The following is a 24,526-nucleotide window of genomic DNA, read 5'->3' on the forward strand; positions in this document are numbered from 1 at the left end:
AGAGGAGTCATGGGCAAACTTCCTTGGAACCCATTTTAACCAGGCAACGGGAAAAAAACATGTGTTAACATCGGACCGCGAGAGGAACACTCATAAAAAACTATCCCCTAACAGCGACAACAGCCTCAAAGAATGCTATAACCAGACTCTAAATGATGATTTGCCGAAATTACAAAATACTATCCAGCGCCAAATTAAGAAAGGAAGAAGAATGGGAGCTCCGGGACCAAATGGTATCCCGCCAATTCTTTACAAAAAAGACGTGAAAGGGTGGGCAGCAGCTCTCGAACCCCTTTTTCTGGAGATAAGACGCTGCAACACCCTGCCAAGCTCCTGGAAGGGTTCCATCATTTCTCCAATCTATAAGGCAGGAGACAAGGCTTCCCCTCAAAACTATTGATTGGTGGCTTTAATCGATAATGAGGCAAAATATTTTGCAGGCATCCTCCTAGAAGAATCGTTGTCATGGACCACAGAGAGATCATTAATCCCGATCAACCAGAGAGGCTTTGCCAAATCAGTAGGTACAATGACCAATATTTTGACCATGGGCATGCTCATAGACAAGGCAGAATCAAACAAAATGCCCATCCATTTCTGCTTTATAGACTACTAGAAGCCCGTCCCGACGTTGTCCGGGTATGAATTGCTGCCGGCCAGTAGTATATTGTTTTGTAGGATTTTGTTTTGATAGCATTTCTTATCGGTGACAGGCCTGTGTAATGCTCCGATTCACAGTGCACTGCTGATGCATTTAAGAGTGCGCGATCAGTAGTGTGTGAACTCGAGTTTCCCTACTTTATTTTTCCTTGCAATATTATATAGAGCGAACTCGACAACATGGCATGAGCACAATTTACATTACAGAAGAACAAATTCATTTGTGGTTGGCACGGGGAGACAAAGCGATTTGCCTTGAATCACAGGATGTTGAGCTGATGCCGAGATTCGAACGTAGCTCCCCAGCTCTAAAGTTCGCAATTCTAGAACTTGTGGCGGGAGGTGTGTCTAAAAGTGTATGTCGGTGCTGGCCATCAATGAGAGAGACCTGTGCATTTTTTAAATTGGTGGTGAAAAATTATGAGTATGTTGCTGGAGATGTGGGCTGCCGTGCCACCAATGTACTTACCGGGGGAGGGTAAACACCCATTATTCCGCAACTTTCTTTCCGCATACCATCTCTTTGCATACTTTCATTACGAAAGTACCATGACTCCGCAATACCATTATAACGCATGGCATTACATTTGATATGCTTTTACCACGCAAACATTTACAACGAAATTTGTTGTAAATGCATGAATGGTAAAAGCATGTTTTTTTAATGTTTGGATAAGGTAAGTATGGGTATAGGGGTATATGTTTTGGGGTACTGAGGTATATGTTTTGGGGTGTTTGGGTATTTTAAGGGTTTGTCACGCCCCCCAGCACACGCCCACAACACAACGCAGACACGCCCACAAGGGACTACTTTGCTGGCATGGTTCTTTTACCTTTTAAATGTACATGGTGGGCGTCTGCGTAGCCAATGTCCTTCTGCTGCAACTGCCCTTTCCAACGCTGTATTGGGTGTTGTGATTGGTGCTGTGGTTCCTGAGATTACCCGCCTCAAAGGTTTGGGCTCTCTCTTTGTTATATTAGTATGGATAAGGCTGCCTTTGATCACATAAACCGGAACATTTTATGGTCTAACCTGAACGGTTGGGGGATATCGAGACCTCTGTTGGATTTGCAGAACAACCTTCATACAGAGACCTGGGTACAGAAAGGTAGAAGATGGATCAGTTTTGTCCAGATGCATACCGACCAACAAGAGCCTGAAACAGGGCTGTGTCCTCACCCCCACTTTATTCAACCTGTTTTTAGGCGACCTTATTCCGATTCTAAACAGCTGCAACTCCCACGCTCCTAAGCTAGGTAGGGCTCCAACACAACATACAGCTATTCAAACGAAAACGAGCTGACAATAAATCTGGAGAAAACCCAGACAATGACCATCAGTAAGAATAAAAGAAAATTAACATCATGGTTCTGGAACAAGACAAGAATTGGAGACACCCCAATATACAAATATTTAGGAGTGAAGATCGATAACGGCGGGCAGTTCTCAACTCAGTGAACAAGTATACGAGGAAAAGGGCTATCCCTGGCAATTTCACTGAAAACATTAAACATCAAACTTTCTGGTCCCTCTCTTCTTCCTCTGGCGCAAGTAATTCGCGCTAAACTCCTTTCAACAATCACCTATGGGAGCGAGGCACTCAGAGGAAGGGACGCCAAGATCCTTGATAACACAATTACAGCTGCTTACAGAATGATTTTCAGCCTGCCCAAGCGAACCTCGCCAGCACAAATCAGGCTAGAATTCGGCATTGAACAACAGCTCTTGGCAAGACAGGGAGCCTATATCTCAGCCTGAGACAAAGTGAGGAAATCTAAACATGGAACATTAAACAAGCATCTATGGATGGAGCTAACGCAACATCCGTCCTCACCAGCAGCCAAGTTCCTCACGGGCAGCCTGGTGAACACGGGATTGAAGCAGCTCTGGGACACCCCAGTAAACCATACAACACTAAAAAAACTGGTCAAGAAATCGATCAAACAACTATTGTGGGTCCAGGATAAGGCAGCCCTTTCAAAAAGAACGCACGGCTGGATTACTCTGAACTCTTACTCAAAGATAGCACCACAGAGCTACTTTGGCGTGGGTTGCGCAAAATCCGTCAAAATGTGCTTCTTAAAGTATAGGTTCGGCTTGCTACCCTGCATTCAAAACTTCCCACGCTGGATAAAAACCAAAGCTGGCTCCCTTTGTCGGTTATGCGGCCCGGCGCAAGAGGACATGATGCACTTGATTTGCTCCTGCGAGAAACTGCTGGACAAACGGAAATATATGCTGAAACATCACTTTAACCAACGAGAGAAACGTACACGAAGGAATGCAGTTCTCGCCTGCTTTTCATCCCATGATCCTCAGCTGAACTGCAGTTTTGTAAAATTTATGAAGGCAGTGGAAAACAAGATGCCAAAAAACGAATCTCCAAGGGGTGTGATATAGTTGCCTAAACATTACATCATCCACTGTCATTGCTGACTTCACAAGAACATGAAGATACCGGGATAGCAAAAACATTCTATAACAGAAAACAGAATCAAATTTCTTTTTAAAAAAATTAACCGCACCAGGAAGACATCCTGCGTATAATTGAATCGAGGAAATGTGACTGTGATATGCTGATTTTATCAAACATGTAGTTTTAACAAATTTTTCTTTTAATCTGTTTTTTACTGCAATGGTTTTAAGTAACTATGCTAAATAAATTACTTACTTACTTACTTACTTAGACTCCAATTGAGGGTGAGTCTTACCGCAGTACAGTGAACAAGTTCCCACGAAGCACAAGGCACATTAAAAGAGCCGTAATCCTTTAAGTCTCTGCTATCAGCGGTCGTTTAAGGCAAAAGAAAAAAAAATCGTAATGTTGCAGAAACTGCAAATATGAAAAGAAAATGATCCTTGCTAAGGCTCAGCATCCCACATCGTCGCCAAGTTGAAGTGATGAGCCCAGGTAGATTGAATAAGGTATTTATTCAATATAAATCATAGAATAAGGAATACAACAGGTGAGTGCCAGGAGAGCAGCATACAGTCCAAAGGCTCTGCTCTAACTGACCAACAGAACAATATAATAATACAACATCATAACACTAAGGTATGGATTGTGCTACTATTAGAATTACAAACTGGCAGTACAGGCTTCAGGAACATGATTATCGGACAGAGTATGTACCCAGAGTTAGGAATGCTTTGGCAGATTGCCTGTATCGACTTCCAGGCTGTGAGCAGAATGAGAATGACGAGATCCTGGATGATGTTGAGGTGGGGGCCGTTCTGGTGTGTACTGTTGAATGTCATTGTGATGGTACTATATTGAGGATTGAGTGGTTTACTGCATGCAATTTGGATGAGCAAATTAAGGAAGTAAGAAATGGTATCCTTCAAGGATGGCTGTGATAGAAATCTGATGGAAAGAAGAGTGAAAGGCACAAGCATGTCTTTGTAGAGTTGTCTATAGTTAATAGACTTTTGTTCCAGTCAAATTCGCTAGTAGTGCCTGAAGGAATGAGGAATAGAATTATGGTTTCGGCTCATGTAGGGCACATAGGAATGTGGAATGATGGCGATGAAGAGAAGGGTAGGTGAGAATTTTTGATATCCAGTGTTGGACAGTACTGTGGAGCACAATGTGAGAGATTGTATTAATTGTGCTATCAGTAAGAAAACATAAGTCACTGTACCTCTTCCCTAGGGATCGCTGTATGAAACTCTTTGAATTTCATACATTGTAAATTGCAATTACCTAATTGCGATTTTCAGAAGTTCACAACTAGGTATTCACAATATACAATTTTGATACATGTGGCCCTTATTGTGGGCTGTCTGCACTACTCCCATTGTAGACACGGCAGGGTCACCCATTGTTGTATTAAGAGGAAGAGTTCCTTCTACCAAAATGACAAGACAGTGGATGGGGGAATTTGCTATTTCCAAGCACAAGTTGGATGATATTGGTAGGAAAAGAGTTCAAGTGCAGGACAGGTATGTTGGTGAGCAGGGAAGAAAGCTTAAAGTAGATGCAGGAGATAAAAAGAGAATTAAGATTCCTAGGATTATGCTCAAAGGTAAGTGCATGTTCTCAACTCTTAGAGGCAATGGAGGTGAGGTCGAATGTTGTAGTGCTGGAAGATGGCAAGTGGTGGAACAAGGATAAAGTTGCACCAGCCCACGATGTTGAAGGGGGAAAAATTGTAAGTGAGTGTGGAAGCAGTAAGTTTGAGTAGCATGATGAAGCAAGGAAGGGAAGCATGGAGCAGAGAGTCCACTAGAAGAAGGAATCTGCCAAACAAATTGCTAGATTTTATTCTGAGAGAAGATGGGTTCTTTCTGTGTTACCATTAGGTACATTACAAAATGATGGAGTATATTTATTATTATCATGTTTTTAACCATTGTGTTTGTTATTAGGTTTTCTGTAATTGTTTAGCGTTATGTAATAAAGGGAAGGATGTGCTTGTTTCTTCCATTCTAGTATGTGGAATGTGCTAGTGTCCACAGTGAGGGCATGCTAAATGAAGGGGCTGGACAGCTGCAAGATGGGCTTTGGAGTAACCCTGGGCGAGGCACTACGCTACGCTCGAGGAGTTTGCAAAGTTTGCGCAACTTCGCACTACACGAGCTGCACATAGCACAGTGCGAACACGCGTAGTGCATTCTAGCGTAGCGCAGCGCTCATTTTTTGCTTGTTGGCGGTCCTGAACGTCATGCTCGTGAACGCGAGCAAGCAAAATGACATCCCGGCGAGATTCTCAACGCGGGAAGGTAAGGTTTCTCATTGTGAGTGGTTGCGCATGCTCGCGACCGCTCTCAATGAGAAACTACCAGTTCGCGTTGAGCAAGCTGCAGCTCGAGTAATAATCTACTCGAGCAGCTGAAAACTACAGCTCGCACTGTGCAAGATGCCGTTTTCAATGATTGCACAGTGCCGGATGCTTGTCCGCACTGTGCATTCATTGAAAACACATCTTGCACAGTGCGAACATGCTACTACGCAGCTCGCGTAGTGCTACGTGAAGTTCGCGTAGTGCGAAAGGCACTTCGCGTAGCTTCGCGTAGAGCTACTTCGCGAACTACGCCCACCCTTACTTTGGAGATGAAGGCAGGGCAGTCGTCCTGCTGTCATATTTGCCTTAAATTAAGATTGTTTACTGACTGACCTGCTTCTCTGTAGAAGGCTCATATCAGCCCTCAGAGGGAGGTATACGCAGTTCATGAGGCAAGGATCGCCGATAGCCTACACTTAGTCATCTCAGGGGAAAGTGAAGTACAGAAGATGCCGAACTTAATGTGTCACTTGGAGACTGAAATCAGCCCATGTAGGGATGCACAATTTTGCATTGCAAATACTATTACTAGGGACCTTTGCTTTGCTGCAAGGTTCAGGAGATAGGCAAGTAGAGCCACACTTCCTAATGTGCTCCAGTGGTTACACAGATCTATTCCTTTCAGCACGACCTCAAGGGCATTTGTAAAGTCTTGAACAAATAGGGTGGCCTAGAGACATGGCCTGTATGTTCCTTCATTTACCCTACTATTTATATAAGGCCGAAGAATTGTTGACCAATGACCTTACGGAAGCAAAAGTGTTGTGGCACTTCTGGCAGCAACTCCATGAGGTTACTAAACTGGATCTTGTTAAGCTCTGTTATCCTGTATGATCCTCCTACCATACACAACATTGCAAAGATTTGGGGATTGTTTGGAAGGCAGAAGGGTTTCCAAAAAGAGTCAAGACTTCAAGGTGCCAGCCAAAATCCACGCCTTGGTGACGTCGTGCCTAGATTATGGCAACATTCTCTATCTAGGTGCGGCGACCAAGAGTATCCTCCGTCTGCAGGGAGTACAGAATGCGGCAGCCCGCTTAATTCTGAGGCGACCTAGAAGATCCTCTGCAAGGGCAGCTCTGGAGGCACTACACTGGCTCCCAATTAAAGAGAGAGTCATATTTAAGGCACTGTGTGTCTGTCGCCGAATCCTTCAGGGAAGCGCTCCACCTTATCTATCTGAGCTATTGATCCCCTATGTCCCTACTCGTCAGCTAAGATCAGGTGGGGTGGGTCTGGTGTGTGTACCCGCCACCAAGAGAGCGAGGATTGGGGGTCGGTCCTTCCGCCTATTGGCAGCCAAACAATGGAATGCACTCCCGGTGGACCTCCGGATTGAGGTCCAGGAGAGCCGCTTTAGGAAAAACTTAAAAATGCACCTCTTCCCTCGTGATATGTAGGGTAGTGGGGGCGGCTAGCACATCTTTGGCAACTGTACCACAGCGCGGGGACACACAGTTCTTAGTGTAACCATTGCGATTGATAAATGTGCAAAAATTAATATAAATGCAACAAATGAAAGCTTGAGCAAGCATGGCTAATGCCATTCGTTTTTTACGTAGATCATCTCTATTTTTGTTTGTCTTGCCACAACTCTTTATGAGTGATGAGGAATTCGGTGTTTAATCACAGTGAGGGTGACTTGGTGGATATTAATGGACTAATGTATAATATTACAGTAGGATCTATGCACATCGGTCTTGAAATTGAAGCTTTCATTTTCAGATCTTCGTAATCACAAATAAATCAACCTTGACAATTGGCATTCTTGTTCCTGTAGTGCAAATCAAATCACTGCTCTAAAGAAATCTGATCATGTTCTTCTTAGTACCCTTGCTGTGCTAAGTCCCTCTTCTCTGTTTACAATGTGTGTACGGAAATGTAAAACGATTGGTCCCATGGAAGAGCTGAAGAAGAGGAAGATAGAGGGGAGGGATAGGCTATATAGGTGAGACAAAAGAGAGAAATGGAGTGCACTGAGGGTTGCTCTAGTACTAGATAAATCACACTGAGAAATGAAATAGAGGTAGAGGCAGCAATAAGTAGGGGTAGAAAGGTTGAGCAGTGAAGTAGTCAGAGTTAAATGTAGATATGCAAGGCAGGGAGAGTTTGGTAAGGGGCAAGATGAGAAGTAAAATATAAAAATACATGTCAGGCATATAGGGCCCGATGTAGGTAATCCCAGATTACCGATTCTTAAATACCGAATCATACCGATTCGGTATTTAAGAACTGGCAATCGGGATTTAGGTAATTTTACCGAATTCATTACAGAATCGGTAAGATTTGGTAATTACCGAATCGGTATTTACCGATTCTGTAATTGACATTCATTCCTATGGGCCTCCAGGCCCATAGGAATGAATGGCAATTACAGAATCGGTAAATACCGATTCGGTAATTGGGGGAAACATTGAAGGGTGGCAGGGTGTCACTTGACACCCTGTTGCACCCCTCAATTGTGCATGAGTGCACATGTTGCAGACATACATGCCCTTAGGGCATGTATGTCTGCAACATGGCACCGTTTTAAACGCAAAAAAAATGCTTTTGAAAGGGTTTTCATTATTTACCACCAACTTCTAGTTGGTGGTAAATAACGACTTCCTAAACCCCTCTAGCACTGATTTAAGTGCTACCTACATGTCAAAATACAGAATCTGTAATTTTACCGATTCGGTATTTTACAGAATCGGTAAAATTACCGATTCTGTATTTTAACATGCCCCTACATCTCCATCTTCAAATACCGGTCGGTAACGGCCGAAATCGGCCGTTACCGACCGGTATTTGGCTACCTACATCGGGCCCTAAGAGAGGTAACACAGTGAGAATGATAGCGAAAGGGATGTCAATGGACTGAAGAAAGTAAAAATTCAGTGGTAGAGAAGATGAGGTGCAGTTGGTGTAGTTAGAGAGGGAATGGCACGGTACAAAAAGTGGTACGGACAGAGACATGAGGACATGAGGTAGAGAGGTGTATAAATATAGAGGGGTAATGTAGAGAGGTTGGATTAAAATAAAGAAGGTGATACAAAGAGTGATAGGGAAAGAGAGACACAATATTGACAAAGAAAACAGCTTGAGATAAGAAGGAGAGGCATCAGAAAGTATTAAGGTATTCAACGTTGTGAGGTAGATGAAACATATATTGAAAGGGAGGAGGTGGAGAGTCGAGATGACGTGCAAATGTGAGGTGAATTGAAGGTTAAGGTGGGCTAGAACGAGATGAGGTAGAGGCTAAAATGAAATGGAGAGAGGTGAACTAGACAGTGGTGCATCCGAGAGAGATGAATGAGGAAAAAAGAGTAGCATGGAGCTATTGCGAGGTGCAGCACAGAGATAAGTTTGAGAGAAATAATGCAGAGAGGTAAGAGACACAAGGAAGTTAGATGGAAACATCAGTTTGGAGCAGAACGAGGGGGAAGTAGAGGTGTAGACAGTACAGCTGTAGATGCAGAGACACATAGACCTAGAGCAAGAGGTGAGGTTATGTGAGATAGACAGCAGTGGGTGTAGAGAGAGTTGTATTGAAATAGAGGTGACGTAGCCAGAGATGAGGTAGAGAGAGAGATGATAGAAGGGGGGGGCAGCAGCCAAGGAGGATGGCAGCGTTTCCCTAGCGCTCCCAGCGCTGGCAGCGTGAGGGAGTTGCAATGTCTCACCAGTGAGAAGGATGGCGTAAATGACAACGCGCTCGTTCGAACCCAGGCGGTAACCGTTGGAGTGCTTTTCGGCACGGGAGGGGGCTGTTCTCTGGTTAGAATTCTGTTTTTCCGCGACGCTCCATGACGCCCACCATTTTGAAATCACCTGCGACCTGAGGAGACTCTCTTTCCCTGTGGAGACACTTGACTCTGCCCCATTGCACGTTTAACTCTTTCTACACTGAGCTGCAAACATCGTGGTGTCAGATTTACTTCACTGTGCATCATATATAGAGACGTATTGCCTCTTCCTTCAAGCTACTATCAGGTATTTTTCTTCCTTCATCAGGAATACCAGCGGCCATTTTGTATCCTCTCAACCCTCTGGTGAAGATTTTTACATGGATTTTGGGGCGCTCCAGCAAAATCAAAAGACAAAGGTATATTTTGATTAACCCTGCCTATTTACTTACTGTTCTCTTTGTCACTATGAAATTCAAGTAGGCTATGTTATCTGTGACACTGTTTGCTCTTTTGCTTTTGTGCTGCGATATTACCGACATGCAAAGCACCATATATTTGCTATACTGCTTTCTTTATGATTAAGGTCTTTTCAGTACACCAATGGCTTTCATGGAATCTTTCTACGTGTGAACCAGCAACCTTTTTCCTCACACTTGGCTATTGATATTTTCTTTGTATTACATTTTTTTGTTATGTTTCTCTTTTACATGATAACTTTTACAGGTCATGACTATGCTTTACTTCTTTTTTAATGCCATTGAAGATTAAGTTGCTTGTTGTTACTAATGATAGATGCTCCACTTGCTTAACTCATTTTTGAGGCGATATTATTTTTAGTCAGCATATTTATGGGCAGACTGAAATCAGTAAAATCGCTGGTGGTCCCTGCAAATTGCTCATCTATTTCTCATGCACACCTTTATACTCGGCATACTAGAATTAATGAGTCTTTGACCTCTTCTCCAAAAAGTGTCTCTACTTCTTCCTCTACAGACACCAAGGTATCAACCAAGCAGTTGAAAAAAGACCCACCTTCTCCACCAAAGCAACCTATGTCAGTATCAATGGGTCTTCTTCTAGTAGAAATACATGCAATTCACCCATTCCTGGAGGAGACAAATTCTAAGATACAAGTTTTGACAGATGGCAGGGCAAAAATGGAAGAAAAGTTCATACCAGTTGAACATTGTGTGGATTCCCTGGGCTCTGCTTGCACTCAGGTTGCAGTTCTTCAATCTTAAATCGTATCTTGTCAGAAGCAGATTGAAACCTTAAAAATAGAAACAGGAGGAACAACCTACGCATTTATGGTCTGCCGGAAGGTTCAGAAGGGTACAACACTATAGCCTTTTTCAAATCGTTTTTGCCGACTGTGCTCAATTTGCCAGAAACCATTGTATTGAACATTCAACGCGCTCACAGGTTAGGCCCTCTCCACTCTTCGCTGTCTGTTCATCGTAGACCACGAGGTGTCATACTCTATTTTCTTGAGAATATAGATCTTCTCAAGGTGTTGTCTGCTGCCTGGTCCTTGGAGTGGATTTTGTCTTCAGGAAATCCACTTTTTTCTCACAGGACTATGCAAAGTCTACAGCAAGCAGAAGAAAGGAATTTCTGGTCATAAGACCGACTCTACGCTCTATTGGTGCACGATTTGGCTTATTTCACTCTAGGTTCAGTTTTTCCCTTTTTCTCTTTTTACATTTTTTAACAACAACTTCTTTGTTTTCCATCCTTTTACTGTCTATGGCTTTCAACCTGTCTTCACACATTTTCTGTATCTCCCTACTCCTTCCTCTCACTCATGATCTTTCCCTTCATCTTTATTTCTTTGACTTATTCACATCTTAATATTCTATTTTCAATCTCACACATAATGTTCTCCCTCACCGTACATCGCATTTGTCACATGTAAACTCATCTTTTCATTCTTGTCTTTACTTCTTTGCAAAATTGTTTCTTGTTGCAGTTAGTTGGTCTGTTTCCTGGCATATTCCTAATTGCCTGTTTTCTTATATGAATTATTGTTCCATACTTTCACTCTTATTTCCTGAATGTCTTCAAATATTGTCTCTTGGAATGTAAGAGGTTTACACTCTCCTATTTAAAGGCAAAGAGTTCTGACTAATATGGCCAAGTTGTGTGCAGATATAGCCTATTTATAGGAATCCCACTTAACAGCAGAGGAATCCATAAAATTGAATAGAAGTTAGGTTGGAGAGATATTTAACTCACCAGAGATGGCAAGCGAAATGGGGTTCTTACTTTATGTCATAAATCGTTATCTGTTAAGCTGTTGTCACAATGTTCTGACAAAAGCGGTCGATGACTGCTTACTAAACTTTTTATTGATAAAGCTCAACTTTCTTTACTGAATATAAATGTTCCCACTGTTGGTGACCCCTCCTTCTGGTCATCCTTAGCTCAGCAAATTGCAGACTATATTGATGACAATTTCGTTTTTTCAGGCGACTGTAACCAAGTTTTTCCCCCTTTTTTAGATTGTAATTCAATGGTCTTCTTTGCTTCTCATAAAGCCTATAAATTATTTGTGCAAACTACTAAACAATATAAGCTCATCAATGCCTGGAGACTTTGTGACCCCACTACTAAAGAATACACATACTACTCCCCAGCTCATCATACTCAATCAAGATTGAACTACTTTTTCATCTCACATAACATATCACAGTTGTTAATGGCAGCAGAGATTGGATCCATTCTAATTTCCGGTCATGCTCCTATTACTATGCGGTTAGACATTTTACAGAACGATGGTACTCCACGTAAGTGGTGTTTCAACAATAGTCTTCTTTTGGACTCGACTTTCACTTCCTCATTTACTTCCTTTTTAATGAGTGTTTTTTGTTTAATCAGACTGATGACTTACCTTTTCATGTGATCTGGGCACAGCAGCTAGAGATTTTATTATTGGCTATGTTTCCAAAAAGCGTAAAAAGTCAAAAGAACTTACCACATTGCTCCTAGCCAAGAAAAAGAGACTGGAGCACTCGTTTTACTCCTCAAGATCAAAAGATTGTTTGTTGAAACTTATTTACGTTAAATTTCATTTTAATAAGGAGTCGACAAATAATGCTTCCACTTATTTACTAAAATCCAGCGTGAAGTTTTATGGTGGGCAGAATAAAGCAGGAAAAATTCTAGCTAATTATTTGAAAGTCAAACACAACAAACTCAATATAGAGTCTATCATGGATGAACAGCAGTCATTGAGTTATAAGGATGACAACATTTTAAATGATTTTTTTGTTTTTACAAAACACTATACACATTAGAAGCCTTTCCCACAGAGCAGCATATCTCTCAGTTTTTGTCTGAATTCCAGTGACCTTCTTCTATTCAACCAGATGTTTCTAATTTAGAATCTGACCTCTCACAAAAGGAGCTACATACTGCACTACTAGAATTTAAAAAAGATAAAGCCCCTGCCTGGACTGCTTTACTGTCGAATTTTTCACACATTTTGCCTCTCTATTATTTCCCAAACTACATATTCTATTAAACTCTTCTTTGTCCTCAGTTTCTTTCTCAGAGGCTCTCATTTGTCTTATCCTCAAGGAGGGTAAAGACTTGAGATATTGTAAAAAATGTCTGCCCATATCTTTAGTTATTGTTGATTACATAATGTTTTCAAAATCTCTGTCCTTTCGATTGGATTCCCATCTGCCTGACTTGTTGGGATTGGAACAGTTTGGATTTGTTAAGGGTTGTTTCATCACAGATAATACCTGTTTACTTTTTGATATTTTATCCAAATCCTCACGTTTCACATCCTTTGGCTGCCAGTGCACTAAATGCAGAAAAAGCGTTTGATAGAGTGTAGTGGGTTTACCTCTTCCAGACTCTCACGTGGTTTGGCTTTGGACCCAAAATAATTTCCTTAATTTCACTTCTATACTCTAACCCAAGAGTGGAAGTGTGCGCTAATGGCACTACATCCTCCTTTTTTAATTAGGGTAGGGGTGTTGCCCAAGTATGTTCATTGTCCCCATTTCTTTTTAACCTAGCCTTAGAGCCCTTTCTATTGCGAATTCGTCAAAATAAGGACATTCATGGTTTTCATTTCAATGACACTCACATTAAACTGGCTGCATATGCGGATGACATACTGCTATTCATCTCACAAACCCATTGTTCTCTTCCTGCATTCTTACAGGAAGTTGACTCCTTCGCAGCTGCCTCTGGATATAAAGTAAATAAGGATAAATGTGAAATATTACCCCTAACAAAGTATACTTCTAAAGATAACGTTGCTCTCTCAACCTTTGCATGGTGTCCTCAATACATTAAGTATTTGGGTCTCCATTTCACTCAATCCATCTTAAGCACAGTTTCAAGATGTATGGATAATTGTGTACAGAGATTAACTTCCTTAACTGCTAAATGACACCTTCTTTACCTATCCTGGTAGGGCCGGCTCGATACCATAAAAATAAAGCTGTCTCCCATAGTTCTTTATACGATTTCTAATATCACATTTCCCATTCCTTTAAAATTCTTCAATTAAATAAACTCCTTGTTATCCTCTTTTTTTTGGAGCAATAAAAAGTCTTGCATGCCCAAAGTCAATTTTGGAGAAGTGTGGCTCACTGGTTAGAGCAGGCAGACCCTGAAGCAGAGGTCAGACCCGGGACCAGAGTTCATTTCCCGACGCGGCAGGGTCTTGAGCTCAAATGTCCATGGACTCGATAATTCTCGCTTCGGTGCCTGACCTAATCATGGGTTCACACTCTGCAACTCTGGGCATTAAGCTTGCTTAATCTCCACAACGGCCCCCCGCGGCGGGATGCCTGGCTTTCACCTTGGGGATGCCCGTTAGGGGCTATCTCACAGGGAAAAGTCAGGACGGGTTCCCAAGGCAAGCGCCGGGATGCCTCCGGGTGATTCGAGCGCTATATAAGAACATACAAAAAAAAAAAAAAATCCCAATATTACAATATATATCAAAACTCGTTTTTGCTTCGTCAAGCATCAGGATGGCTCTCACACTCCTCTGAGGACCATCCTTTATGGATTAAACTTGAACTTTATTTTCTCTCCCATTTTTCCTTTCAAGAATATGTCTTGTTCTTGCGCAATCCACAACATCTTTCAACTCCCATAATTAAGCACAGATCCAAGATTCTGAAACCTACACCCTCAACGGAACCTATTAGTGGGATTCTCCTCTCTAATTCCACAATATGGCACATGATATTGATACGTGCCAAATCTTTCTACTGCAAATCATGGAGGCAAAAATGTCTAATATGAGTACATCAATTATATCTACAGGTCCAGATCCTATCCTTTGCACAGGTCAAAAGACTATTTGACTTATCAACATCCTTCCAATCTAAATATACACTTCTAAAACAAGCTGTTTTGAATTCTTACACCCGATGCACACCTTCAAACTCCTCCATTGCTCCTGTCACCCCTTTAATTGATAAACTGCACTCCCTTTTACAAGTCAACTCAAAAGCTTATGCTATTTAGTTCAAGTTCAAGTTCAAGTTCAAAAATTTGTATAGCGCACTACTCACCCAGAGGGTCTCAAGGCGCTTGAGGGAGGGGGGTACTTTACTTATCGAATATCCAAGTTTTTAGTTGCTTTCTGAAGGAGAGGTGGTTCTGTGAAAGGCAGAGGTGGGTGGGGAGAGAATTCCAGGTTTTGGCCGCTAAGTAGGAGAAGGATCTTCCCCCCATGGTGGATCTATGGATGCGCGGAATTGTGGCGAGGGCTTGGTTGGACGATCGTAGTTGGCGGGTGGGGGTGTAAATGGACAGGCGCGTGTTGAGGCATTCGGGTCCTAGGCCGTAGAGGGCTTTGTGTGCGTGGGTGAGGAGACGGAACGTTATTCTCTTGTTGACGGGGAGCCAGTGGAGGTCTTTCAGGTGACCGGAAATGTGAGCTTGGCGGGGGATGTCTAGTATGAGTCTAGCTGAGGCATTTTGATGCGTTGGAGTTTTTTCTGTAGTTTGGCTGTGGTTCCGGCGTAAAGGGTGTTTCCGTAATCCAGTCGGCTTGTGACCAGTGCGTGGGTGACCGTCTTTCTTGTTTCGGTGGGGATCCAACCGAAGATTTTTTTGAGCATGCGTAGGATGTTGAAGCATGATGATGAGACGGCGTTGACTTGTCTGGTCATCGAGAGGGAGGAGTCCAGGATGAAGCCCAGGTTACGTGCCTGGTCCGTAGGTATGGGTGCGGTTCCCAGGGCCGGTGGCCACCATGAGTCGTCCCAGGCAGAGGGGGATGAACCTAAGATGAGGACTTCCGTTTTGTCCGAGTTCAGTTTTAAACGGCTGTTCTTCATCCTCTCGGCTACTTCTTTCATTCCTTCGTGTAAGTTGGTTTTGGCTGTGTTTGGGTCTTTGGTGAGGGAGAGGATCAGCTGGGTGTCGTCTGCGTAGGAGATGATGTTGAGGTTGTGTTGGCACGCGATGGATGCGAGGGGACTCATGTATACGTTGAAGAGGGTGCGACTGAGTGATGATCCTTGTGGTACGCCGCAGATGACTTCGGTGGCCTCTGATCTAAAAGGGGGGAGGCGGACTCTCTGGGTTCTTCCGGCGAGGAACGAGATAATCCAGTCCAATGCTTTTCCTTGAATTCCGACGTTGCTGAGGCGTTGTATGAGGGTGCTATGACAAACTGTGTCGAAGGCTGCGGAGAGGTCAAGTAGGATGAGGGCAACTGTTTCTCCGTTGTCCAGTAGAGTTCGAATGTCGTCTGTTGCTGCGATGAGGGCGGTTTTGGTGCTGTGTTTGGCTCGGAAGCCGGACTGTGAGGGTTCGAGGGATTTGTTGGATTCGAGGAAGGCAGCGAGCTGACTGTTGACGGCTTTCTCAATGACTTTGGCAGGGAATGGGAGGAGCAAGATGGGGCGGTAGTTCTTAAGTTCAGTGGGATCTGCTGTGGGTTTCTTCAGAAGGGCGCTGGGTTCGGCATGTTTCCAGCTTTCCGGGAAGGTAGCGGAGTTGAGGGAGCAGTTGATGACGTCTCGGATATGGGGTGCGATAATGGAGTCTGCTTTGTTGAAAATGTAGTGGGGACATGGGTCGGTTGGCGATCCTGAGTGGATGGAGTTCATCAGGAGGATGGTGTCTTCAGTGGTGATTGGGTTCCAGGCGCAAACGTTGCTAGAGGGGGGTTTTGGTTCAGAGGTGGGTGGAGAGGACTGGTTTCCGGACTGGTTGTCAAAGCTATTATGTATGTCGGCGATTTTGTTGTGGAAGAATGAGGCTAGGGAGTCGCAGAGGTCTTGGGAGGGAATGATGTCGTTGGTGCCGGCGGTGGGGTTGGTAAATTCTTTGACGATGTTGAATAGTTCCTTGCTGTTGTGGGCGTTGTTGTCAAGTCGATCCTTGAATGCTGATTTCTTGGTGGATCAGATCAGTTGGTGGTGTTTGCGGGTGGCGTTCTTTAAGGTGGCCAGGTTATCAGTGGTAGGGTTTTTTCTCCAGGCTTTCTCGAGGGGGCGACAGAACTTCTTGGATTTCTTAAAGTCATCGTTGAACCAGGGGGCATTTTTGCTACCTTGCTTGATTTGATGGTTTTTCAAGGGTGCTAGTTCGTCGGCGCTGTGGGTGATCCATTGTGTGAGGTTGGTGGCTGCTTGGTTTGGGTCCGATGATTTGGCAGGAGGGTTTTGGTGAAGCGATGTGAGGAGTTCGTCGGTGGTAATATTGTTCCAGTTTCTTAGGGGGAATTGGTTGTCGGAGGTTGTGGGTTGTGGTCTTTTTGTAGTTGAAGTGAACGCAGCTGTGGTCCGTCCAATGGAGAGCTGTGGTGTGATTGAAGGAGATGTGCTTGCTGGAGGTGAAGATTGTGTCAAGCGTGTGCCCGGCATAGTGAGTGGGGGTATCAACAAGTTGTTCGAGTCCGAGGTTGGCCAGGTTGTCCAGAAGGGTGGTGGTGTTGCTGTTGTTTTTCTTTTCCAGGTGGAAGTTGAGGTCTCCCAGTAGAATGTAGTCCTCAGAGGGGAGGGTGTGTGGGCTGATGAAATCAGCGATGTCTTCGCTGAATTGTGTGCGGGGTCCTGGTGGCCTGGGGGTCTGGCGCTGGGCGTGGTCCAGGCGCGGACGGGCGTAGACGGGCTTACCTTTGGGGCACCTTCGGCGCGCATGGGGCGCATCCGCTGCGCGTGAACGCTGCACGCAAAATCATCTGTCATAAGTGGATAGTGGAGGGGGGTGGGGCGAGGGAGGAGCAGCTGGGAGGCGGGAGCGGGGCGGAGGGACGGGCTACGAGGCACAACAACAAAAAATGGCTGCAAAGCAAAAGCGCAACAGGGCGAGATTGGGGTCTCAAAGAAATGGGCAGAGGCACAACCGGGCACCAGTGAAATACAGTGAAGTTTATCTATCGTACCAGGCAGCTCCTAATAACAATGTAGGCAATGGGAGCAATGTAAAATTAATGCAGCGCTACGATCTAGCAGACAAGCACAGACAATATTAAAAACGGCAATTCCTGCAAAGCGAGCGATGCGCAAATCAGCTGACAGCAGCAAATAGCAGAGGGAGCATGATAGCGCTACGATGACAAGAGCCAAGGAGCGTGGGGAGCGACCGCCTCTGAGTGAGTCAGGAGGGTCACAGCGCAAGCGAGGACGGCACGAACTACAACTATATGTGGGAGGGAGGAGCAGCTGGGAGGCGGGAGCGGGGTGGAGGGACGGGCTACGAGGCATAACAACAACAAAATAGCTGCAAAGCAAAAGCAAAACAGGGCGAGATTGGGGTCTCAAAGAAATGGGCAGAGGCACAACCGGGCACAAATGACTGACAAAGCAATGCGATCAGTGAAATACAGTGAAGTTTATCTATCATACCAGGCAGCTCCTAATAACAATGTAGGCAATGGGAGCAATGTAAAATTAATGCAGCGCTACGATCTAGCAGACAAGCACAGACAATATTAATGCAGCGCTACGATCTAGCAGACAAGCACAGACAATATTACAAACGGCAATTCCTGCAAAGCGAGCGATGCGCAAATCAGCTAGCAGCAGCAAATAGCAGAAGGAGCGTGATAGCGCTACGATACCAGGAGCCAGGATTTGAGTGTTAGCTGGTCCATTATTACCTGAAATAAGATATGGAGTAAAATCAGAAAATCTACAAGAGATGCTAATACCACACATACACTCTTCTTTATGTATAATGGGCTTTGCTATCCACAGTTGCGTTGCATAAAAGACATGCTGATGTTTTGGATGATTGCTGGTCATGCTCTTACCCACATGTGGAACTACATCACTTGCTTTTGACATGCCCACTTGTCTGTGATTTGTGGGTGAAAGTGTGGGCCCAAATCAATTTAATTTTTCATTCCAAATTTCCTTTCTCTGTTTCTAATGTATTTTTGGGAAGCTTATCTCCGGTGTTGTCAGAGCACACTTCTAACACAAAAATTGTAGACCTCTTACTGGCAGTTGTATTTCAGCAGATTACTAAAAATTGGAAAGACTTCACCAAATTATCTTATCAAGCTTGGTGGTATGCTATTTGCTATAATCACAGATTAGATCCAGCTTTTGTGTACCCTATTACCATGGTAACTAAACATCTGTATCTATGGTTACCTATTACATCATTCATTGAATCTAGTGCTAGACCCTCTTCTTCGTTAACGTCTGTACAACAAGAAGTTTCCAAACCTCCATGACTTTCTTTTATTGTCACTTGCAAGATTATTCTTCTCTTGCATCATAGTCTCTGTACTTTGCAATTTAGAATGTCTCTGCTTTTTTCCGTTTTATTATTGATATATTTGTATATTTCTATTAACCTCATAGCTGCTAGTAAACATCCCTCCCCAGTGCTGCGCTGTCCATTGGAACTAGTGCTGAATGGACGTCCAATGGTCGTGCGCAGCACTGGGGAGGTAGTGCTGCCGTCGGCCAACGCACCGAGGCAGCACTTAAGGGGTTAATCATCTTCTTTCAGATAGACCAACTATAATTGTATATAAACTAAGCATGGGTGAAAAATCTGTTCCGCTCGCGAATTTTGCGGATTTTCGGTAAATTCGCAATCCGCGAACGCTCGCGAATTTACCGAAAATCCGCAAATTCGCACGCAGCGGATTTTTTTTTCTTGGTGATACAATTTTGTGGCGTGCGGTGTAAGTTTGCAATTGCAAACATGTAGGTGCTGCGGGCAGCAACAATCTCGCACTGGCGAAATTACAAAAATTGCAATTCTGCACAAGAAATCCACTAGCAAGCAGCATAAACCTTCTGAAAATGATGATTTTTATCAGAATAACTCCTCAGGTTGACATTTGCCTGCACTTTTTTGGATTTGAGGCCTTTTGACTTTCTTTGGATCACTTTTGGATTATAAATCAACTTTCACAAGTAAGCTTGTTTGGGGCATCACAGTTGCTGTAATGCTGTTCTGCAGAAAAACGAGTTTTGCAAAAGTGAAAGCATTCAGCAGATTCAAAAGTTCAAACTCATCATTAGTAACCATTCCCTGTAGTGCTTCCTGACTGGGGCCCCTCCAGAGTTCAGTTGCTAGTTGCAACAATTGTATGACCCTGCTCTGACCCTCACAGCAGGCTCATAGAATAGCTACAAGTAGGCCACAAAGATCCAGGAAAATAAAATTGCACTGCAACAGAAAGCAAATTACAGATAAGGAAGCAGGTGCCAGACTGGAATTTTAAAACAGTGACACATTAATAAATCAACCCCAAATTAATTCATGTCAGTTGAAGCAGGGTAGGTGTGCTTGCTTTTTCCCCCCATAATCTACAGTGATGATGAACCAGAGGGTGGCATTGATGTACCAGAGGGTGGCATGGGTGAAACAGAGGGTGGCAGGGGTGAAACAGAGGGTGCTGGGAACCTGTGATGATGAACCAGATGTAGAGACAACATAATCACGACCGTTGCGAGCCTACATGTAAGTTCGCAATAGCGAACTGGTACAAAACCCTCGCGAACTGGCAGAAATCCTTGCGAACACACAAAAAAAATCCGCAAATTCGCGAGAATTCGCGGATTTTGCGGATTGCGAGTTCGCAAATTCGCAAAATTCGCGAACGCCAGATTCGCAAAATTCGCTCATGCTTAATATAAACCTATTTTCCCTTTGTATTTAAAAGGTGATTCATGTGACAATGTATTGTTATATTTGCTTTTTGCATTGAGATTTGCATTTCCCTTAATAAAAGTATTTCTGAACTTTAAAAAAAAAGAGAGATGATAGAGAAATAGAGAGTAGATTTAGAGATAGGTAGAGAGAAATGTAGACAAGGTTAGGTGAGGTGGAAGAGCGACATGAGATAGAAAGGCAAGTGAAGCCGAGAAAGAGAGGTAGAGTCTGTTATAGAGAGGGGTGACAGGGAAGTCAGACAAAGGGGTAGATAGGTGAGTGAGATAGAGAAAGGGTCAAACATTAGCGAGACTTTATTGATTGGTGAGGTAAATATATAGGTGAAGACAGAAGGGGTTGGGAAAGAGGGAGATGTAATAGGTAAAGGTATGCTAGAAAGAGAGGGAGAGGGGGAGAGAGCTAAGGCAGAGAGAGGGATGTAAGAATGTATTACAATGCAGGAGTTAGAAAGAGGTAGAAAGATGCAAAGAGGGTGAGAAAGGTGGAAGAGAGATGGGGAAGGTAGAGAAAGAGAAATAGAGAGGACTGTGTTGGGGAAAAAGTAGACAGAGGCAGAACCAGAAGTAGCAATAGGCAGAGCGAGATTGAGATAGACGGAAAAGAAAGAGGAAGGTGAAAAGAGGGCGAGAGAGAGAGAGGAGGAGGAAGAGACAGACAGATATGGAGTCTTCTGATTACTCCAGTGATTCCACCAGTGGGCCGATTGAGAAGTCAGTATCATTGGCTTAGCCCTTCTTGCCGGTGTCTTAAAATAACTCTGGAGAAAGCTTGCCTTGTTCTAGTTTGTAAAAAGAGTAAAACAGCACACACAATATAATGTACTCTAAAACAAGTTTACTAATTTCTCATCTGGTGCTGAAATAAATAACCAAATGTTGCCAGGGTGCTGTATGCCCTCTGCAATAATGCAATTACTTTGGGTCATATACATAAAATTTGTGAATTTTTTGACAAATTATGTTTATTTAAGAAAGCAAACATGGTCCTGCAGAAGACACACTTCTCCATAATGTCAGTTTTCCACCTATGTGTTTAAGATACGAGCATGCAAGTACTATGAATCATACTCCCAAGTTGTTTTGGCTAGGTTGAATTCTATTAGAGTGAAAATGATATTACTATATGTGAAAAATTGTACTTTGCATGGTATTAGAAATTGGGGTCTCTAGTTTGCAGAAGTATGAAACTATATCCAAGTAGAGACCCTTGCTTCTAGTCAGGGTAAGGGGTATATACACTTTAGATAACCCCTGCTCATCCTCTTTGTAGCTTGGCACAAGCACATAGGCTTATCCCAAAGGCAATGTGTAAATTATTTGTAACAGGATGATGATAACGGAGTTGGTGTGAGCACTGGCGTCTGGAATGCCGATGACTGCTGGTGTTGAAGGGTGTCAGAGCAGTGGTGCAGGCTTTGCGGTGCAACGTGCACTTCACAAGTGGTGCTCCTGGCCTTGTTGCAGGTCGCGGAGTCACGTGCCACCATTGATGGTGTCAGAGATTGATTTTCTTGCTTCTCTTACATTTCCTCCAGCTCCCAATAGCAGGAACAACCTCCAGAGGCCCCAAACTGGAAGAGGTGCCTCCTGACAGGTCACACCTCTAAGCAATAAATTTCAGGGGGAGCTGGGGTGAAGTATTTATGTCCCTGAGACTTCAGAACAGGAGGCCAGCACACACAAGCGCTTGACAATTCTTATTCAAGCAGGTTTCACAAGAAAGTTCCAGTCCTTGTCCTTTCCTTGGCAGAACCAGCAACTGCAGGCCAACCCACACAGCACACATCAATGGGGCAGTACTCCTCCTCAAAGCTCTCCAGCTCTTATCCTTGGCAAAGGTTCCTCTTGATCTAAAGTTCTGGCGCTTGCGGTCCACAACTTATATCCCATTTTGTCTTTGTTCTTCTTTGTGCAAGGGTCTCTGAGCCCAGACAAAACCAGATCTGTCCTCACTGGTGCAATATGACCACAAGGGGTGGAGATAGCATTGTGCAAGGGAGATAGGGCCTATTCAGGTACAAGGAAAACTCCTTCCACAACTATAAATGCAGCCAAGGTCTATTCAGCTCAGGTCTGAATCATCCAGGAAGGGCCAGGCACACCTCAACCCTCCAGTGGCTGTCTACAGTGAATGCACATCCCCAGCCTATGTCGCTCCAAAACCAGACAGTCAATCCACAAATAGGCACAGGCACACAGAATAGTTAACCAAGAAAATGCATACTTTCTAAAAGTGGCATTTACAAACACATAATTTAAAAAACATCTTTACTAAAAGATGTGTTATTAAATTCTGCGTTTAGAGAGCCTAAACTTTATTTCTCCATCTTGTACCAAAGGGAATGTATACTTGTAAGATATTACAAAGTATCTCAGATGCTATCCTATGGGACAGATGGCCTTTCAATAGTGAAAAATAAGAATATTTCAGAATCAGGACATGTCACAAACACCAGTACATTTACTACCTTTCACATACAGTTCACCATGCCCATGGGGGTACCTTGGGCCTTTCTGAGGGGTGTCTTATGTGTAAGAAAAACGAAGGTTAGGGCCTAGCAAGAGGGTGCACTTGCCAAGTCAACATGGCACTTTAAAACTGCATGAACCTAAAAAAGAAGAGAGGGGTCCAACTCCTCAAAGGGACAGGACACCAAAATGACACTAGGTCTAAATAAACTCCCTTTGGGATACTTCAATTGCATACAATGGTAATACCACACCACATTCAACATTCAACTATCACCGAGTAATTATTACAGTAGCCAAAAAATCCAATATAAAAATGTTTATTTGCTTTGTTTAAAAACTTTCTTCCTTCTTTCATGTATATACATTTTTTTATATATATTTTCACAATCACTTCCAATGTTAAAAAACAATATCCACAAATATATACAATATAAAATCACATATAGAAAAAAGTGCAAATCAATCCGTGCAATTTCAAGGACAATCATAAACAGCAACTACGCATTTCATCTTATTTGTTATCCTTATCATATATTCCACAACAATCCATATGATTCACAAGAACTTTTATTACAAGTAGACTAAGAAGCTACGTGTTTTGGAGGTATACACAGGTCCAACCTCCTTCTTCAGGCTTTACTACTAATAGCTCCGAGCACTTTTGTCTATGTAAAAATATATAGAACAATGAATATATTAAATTGATGATGTATTGTAATAATTATTAACAAACCAACAAACTAATTAACATTTGATCGCAATCTATAAAGGGCAAACACAATTAAAAAATACCATTTAATAGAAAAGACGCACATATTGAACTAATGGCTCTGTACGGTGATTCCCTATCATCTCACAACACACACACATTCACTCACATCAGAGTAACTATTTAAAAATATACTTATTTATGTGCCAAAAGGATTTTTAAATAGTTACTCTGATGTGAGTGGGACTCCTATGCCCCTCCCAAGAGCAACTCTGTCCATCAGGACAGCAAGCCTCAGTGCGATAACCTGAGCCACCCCCTCCTGGAACTTTCCCAACAGACTCATCAGACACTCTGGAATCCACCAAAAGGTCGGCCTCCAGTGCAAGACCCCTAGGATTAGAGAGCTCACACTCCACCGAGTGTTGGCATAGCTCTGGAAAACAGGCCCTTAAAACATGCTCTCCACTAAGGACAATCATGGCCGCCACGCTACACGTAATCCCATGTGATTACCGTTTCACCAGTCTTATAGTACCAGGAAGACGCCGATCGGCACTCGTCTGATATAGAGAGTCTTGGATATACGCGGTGTTTAAATCCCAGGTAAAGTAAGTAGAGCGGACGCTGAGTATATCGCGCAGTAGCTCGGACCTTGGTATTTTTGGCTGACTTGTACTTTTGGGTTTATTCAGATGTTGTATTAAGTATTACTCGTGGTTTATGTCACATAGATTCGAGGACGGCATTTTAAGTATGCCCGGAACCCACGATTGAGAGTGTGGACCTGTCTTCAGTTAGTATCAGATTCAGGAGGTAAGCGTTTTGGGTCCACATACTATATAAGATGAGTGAGTCAGAGTGGTGTGGACATATCCTTACTGATATTTTGGTTTATTTTTGTATAGGACAGATTCTTTGTGACTTTTCACTTGTAAGTACCTTTAGAAGAGTTGAAGTCTCTTTTTTTTAGATGTGTGCACTTGGTAAAGAGATAGGGGACCTGCACTACCACTGACCTTTACTCAATTGTATCTGTAGTGCATGGTTGTACATTTGCATATATGTAGATAGACACTGTATATAATTTCCCACTCCTT

This window comes from Lissotriton vulgaris, chromosome 1_1 (genome assembly GCF_964263255.1).
Source record: "Lissotriton vulgaris chromosome 1_1, aLisVul1.2, whole genome shotgun sequence".
NCBI classification, from domain to species: domain Eukaryota; kingdom Metazoa; phylum Chordata; class Amphibia; order Caudata; family Salamandridae; genus Lissotriton; species Lissotriton vulgaris.